We start from the raw sequence: 5,159 nt of genomic DNA, 5'->3' as shown, positions 1-5,159 counted from the left end.
ACGCCGCGGAGGAAGGTGGCGGGTGGCAGGCAAGTGGTGTGCTCCGCGAGGCTTAGTCAAGTCCTGCCCAAAGTTACGCTCATCTGGAATCTTGAGAACTATAGCCGTGCATCTTGTTTAGGGTCGGTCTGCTCTGGCAACGACTGCACCTTTCTTTCTCATATTAACATTACTCTCTCTCTCTCTCTCTCTCTCTCTCTCTCTCTCTCTCTCTCTCTCTCTCTCTCTCTCTCTCTCTCTCTCTCTCTCTCTCTCTCTCTCTCTTGAAATTTTCGACGTATTTTCTTACTTTATATCTTCGTCTGTTTTTTTTTTTTTTTGTCTGCTTTCTTGCTTTTATTTTCTTTTTTTTTTTGCTTTTTCTTGTTCCTGTTTTCGTTATTTTTCTTTTCTTTTTTTCTTTTTTTTTCTTTTCTACTTAAGTTCTTTTCGTTTTCTTTTCTTTTCTCTCGTTTTTTTTCTATATTTTTATACTTCTTTTTCTGTTTTCCATCTTACATTATCCGTCTTTCAGTTTTTTCCATGCTTTTCTTTTCTTTTCTTTTTTTCTTTTCTTTTTCTTTTCTTATTTTCTTGTTTATCGTTTCATTAATTTTCTCCTAGTTTTCCTCCTTCTCTTTAATTCTCTATTCATCCTTCCTTCCTTCACTTGTCTCTCTCTCTCTCTCTCTCTCTCTCTCTCTCTCTCTCTCTCTACTCATTCGTTTTCTCCTATTTTAATTCTAGTTTTCCTCCTCTCTTTTTAATTTCCTATGTCTCTATTTTTGTTTATCTTTCTTCGTCTTTCTTTGAACGACACTAAAAAGAAAAAAAAATAAACTTGAGCAGGAAAATCAACAGAAAATCTATTGTCTCGAGTTTATTTTCTCTGTCGCACATTGCTCTCTTTTATTTATTTTTTCTTCTAGTTCATGTCTTTATCTATAACATTAATCTCATTGTTTTTCTTTTCCTTTCTCTCTCTCTCTCTCTCTCTCTCTCTCTCTCTCTCTCTCTCTCTCTCTCTCTCTGTCTGTGTGTGTGTGTGTGTGTGTGTGTGCCTGTCTCATTTTTAAGCCTTCCCTCCCCTTTGTTTTCTTCTTTCTCATACTTCTCATCTTCTTTCTGATCCTCCTCCTCCTCCTCCTCCTCCACCTCCTTCCCCAGCTCAATTTTATTCTTAAACTTATTTCTTATACTCCACCTCCCTTCTTCCCCTCCCCTATCCCTTCCATCCTCCATCCTTCTCTCCGTTCTCCCTCCCTCCTTTGCTCTTACACCCTCCCATTTTCCTTCATCTGCTTTTTTTTTTATTTCCTTCTTCCTTCTTTCTTTCATTATTATATACTTTTTGTTTCACTTATTTTCCTTATCTCTCATGCTTCTACCTTTCCCCCCATTCTCTTTTAGTGTTTTCCATTACGCCTCCCGCTGCGAAAAGAGACCTTAGTGCGCCAAGGTATAAGCGGGGGTAAGGTGGCACGGCACGGGAAGGGAAGGGAAGGGAGAACCAGGAGGAGGAGGAGGAGGAACTATTGAAGGTCACGAAGGTTCAGAAGAAAATAACTAAACCCAAAAGATACATAGTCGTATGGGGCAGGCCAGAGTTACAGTGATTACAATGAAAGAGCGATATAGTGCGGAATATGAAACAGGAGAGTTGCAGACAGAAGGGTTAATGATTCGTAAGTAAAGGTACAGTGTACAAAAGATGCAAGGCAAGCAGTATATACGTAAAGGAACGCGTCAGAAAAGTTTTGGAAGGGGAAAGAATGGAAGAATTCGTGTATAAATAGTAATTGAAGGAAGGGAAGCATAGTATGTGGAACCAAGAAATGAAACAAAAGCATTGGGAAGATTTTTGAGCGGAATGCAAAGGGAAAAAATAGAATGGGAGGTGAGGGAGGGGAGGGGATGAAAAGCAACAAGAGAAGAAGAAGAAGAAAAAGAAGGAGGAGGAGAAGAAGTAGGAGGAAGAGTACAATGAAATCAGATGACGCGAGATCGAGAAGGAAAAAGAAGAGATAAGAAGAACTGGAGATGAAAAAAAAGTGAGAAAAGAAAATAGAATAAGGGCGGAGAAGAGAAAGTGAAAGAGAAAGAAAAGAAAAATGAACAGAAATAGAACACACAGGCAAAAACACTAATTGCAGAATCATAGCCATTAAAACTCTCAATGGAATAATACGTGAAAAAAATATATAGAAAAAAGCAATTAGTCACGTATGAAAAATGATTAAAGGAAAAGAAAAGAATGATGAGAAGAAGGAATAGGTTCAAGGAATGAGGGAAAAGCAACAAGAAGAAGAAGAGGAAGAGGAGGAGGAGGGAGGAGGAAAAGAACAGGAAAACGAGGAAGAGTAGATGAAGGTAGAAGTTGAAGAGGATGCATGAGGCAAACGAAGAGAAAGAAAGGCAGAACAAGAAATAGAAGTAAAAGAAAAAATGATAAATAGAAGCTGAAAGACGATAAACTCATGAAAAAAAAAAAGTAAATGTAGAATAGACAGAGACAAGCATGAGGAGGAGGAAAATTAAAAGGAGAAAAATATATGCCCTAGAGGAAGGCGAAAAGGAGGAAAACGAAGAAAAGAAGGAAAACAAAAAAGGCAGACAGAGAAGAGAACGATGAAGTGGAGTAGGAGGAGAAGGAGGAGGAAGAGGAAGGTGGTGTCAGAGGACGTGAGGAGGGCGGGCAAGGAGGCATGTATGGGAGGAGTGAAAGTCAGGGCAGCTTGGCTTGGAGGACCTGCAGCGCGTCACGAACTGGTTTCTTTGTGTCCGGGGCTGGCGAGTCTCTATTTTTCCCGATATAATGACGTCTTAGTGTTCCCTCCCGAGGCTGCCGCTGCTGTAACGCTAAGAGTATCGCCTCGCCGCCCTGTCTTAGATGTCATACACGTCAATTTCTAGGTCACTGTGCATTTGTTAGTGCTCCCCCTGCGTGTTTTCTCCCCTTCCGTGTGTTAGTTATGTTTTCATCGTTCATAGGGCAATTTTTCAGGTTAATTGATTCTTCCTTGGTTGGCTGAGTTCAGGAAGGTAGTTTTCGTTAGGTATTGATGGAATTCTTAGGGTCTTTTTCTAATGTTTGATTCGTGTTTTCCTTGTAGTGTATGTTTGTCAGATTTTGTTGGAGTCATACACACACACACCCCCACACACACACACACACACACACACACACACACACACACACACACACACACACACACACACTTTATATCCTCTTACATTGTTATATATGAACTCGGCTCAAATCTCCATATTTATGTTGCCAGGATCCATACACGTACGTCACGGCTTAATGCTGCTCTTATCTTTTATCAGTTACTAGTTTCCTTTGTTTATGGTATCCGATTCATGCATTGGCTGCATCATCAATTCGCTTTATTATATTGTACTTGGAGGCTTATCTTTTCAGTGCGAGTATTTATGTCCCGTAACTGTAAACGTTCGTGGTTTTTTTTTGTGTGTGTGTCCTTTCCTGCTTATATTTTAATTGTTCTTTTCTTTTCCTTTTTTCGTCGTAAAGTTTTGACATTTGTGTTTCTTACTTACGTACTTTTTTATTTACTTTAAGCCACTCAAGGCATTAGCGTGCCTTAGCAAGCGGTGATGGGCAGAATACCCATCCTGTGCCCACCATCTGCGCCTGCTGCATGGTGCATCCTGGATCTTAGTGTGGTGCCCTCAGCCTCCCCGAGGACTCCTGTGAGTGATGGCTCGCTGGGCCTGACAACCTGAGGGTGGAGACGCCGTTGACTTTTTGACCTCAATAAACATGTGAGGACTACCTGCCTCTCGAGGGGTCGCGTCCCACACTGGCAACACTGGACGGCCCTCTTAGCAGAAAAAAAAAGTATATATAAACAGCTGACAACCACGTAAACACTAATAACTTTGTGTCAGTTAACTGCTTAGATAAAGATTATTTGCCATGGCGCAGGAAATCTTACGCAGTGTTCAGTTATATGATGAAACTCAGTCCCATGAATTATTATCCTTAGGCGAGAGCGTTGTGGAATGTGAGAGAGACGGATGTGTTTTTGTGCCTGGCTGATGAGCCAAGAGGAAGTACATAAGGTACACGAATCAAAGACATGATTTGCACAATTTGGTTTCGAAAGCACACCCTTCACCTTTTCACTAAGTTCAAATCTATGTATTCAATATGTGTTTTTTACTCCTACAATCAAAATTTAAAGACTGATTCTTCCTCTTTCAATAAAATGCATATCTTCCATATCGATTAAGTAGCTCAAAATTGTTGAAGCAATCCAGAGCACTAGTATAAATGGTAGATGATGAAGGTATAAGTACTATAATGCATCACTGTCCATGTCAATACTTTGTGCTCATCAACAACTGGAGGGACAGAAAAGCCTTGGCTGAAAGGAAGTGGTTGGGAGATTGCCAGCACTGAACTTCTTATCATATGAACGCCATTATTTTTGCTCGTTAATGAAGAAGGATGAGAATACTTAAAAGCTTTCAGAATATATGATTACGCAAAACGAAAATGCCGCTATTGGTGTTGAGTCTAAAATTAGTAACAAAGACGTTTCAGAAAACATACAGTTCGAGAGAAAACAAGACTTTCGGTTACTTTAATGGAATGTGTGTGTGTGTGTGTGTGTGTGTGTGTGTGTGTGTGTGTGTGTGTGTGTGTGTGTGTGTGTGTGTGTGTACCTGAGCGCTATTATTTGCTTTTACTTAACATATTTTTTTTTTAACATGCTACTTTAATGCCCTTATCGTTCCTTCCTTGGCTACTTAGCATTAATTGTTTTCAGTGTGTGTGTGTGTGTGTGTGTGTGTGTGTGTGTGTGTGTGTGTGTGTGTGTGTGTGTGTGTGTGTGTGTGTGTGTGTGTGTGTGTGTGTGTGTGTGTGTGTGTGTGTGTGTGTGTGTGTGTGTGTGTGTGTGTGTGTGTGTGTGTGTGTGTGTGTGTGTGTGTGTGTGTGTGTGTGTGTGTGTGTGTGTGTGTGTATCTATAAGGCTGCAAAGAGAACTAAAAAATATAGTTGCAAAAAAAAAAGGAGTATTTTAAGAACGACAAACATTGCAAAATATAGTTATTGATCAGAATGGAGACACAACTTGCATTAACTGCTAATCCTTGATATCACCTGCTACATCACGGAAACCACCTCAAGCGCTCCACAAACCTTGCCACAC

This window comes from Portunus trituberculatus, chromosome 15 (genome assembly GCF_017591435.1).
Source record: "Portunus trituberculatus isolate SZX2019 chromosome 15, ASM1759143v1, whole genome shotgun sequence".
Lineage (NCBI taxonomy): Eukaryota > Metazoa > Arthropoda > Malacostraca > Decapoda > Portunidae > Portunus > Portunus trituberculatus.
The sequence above is the reverse complement of the archived record's forward strand: the minus strand, read 5'-3'. Positions refer to the sequence as shown.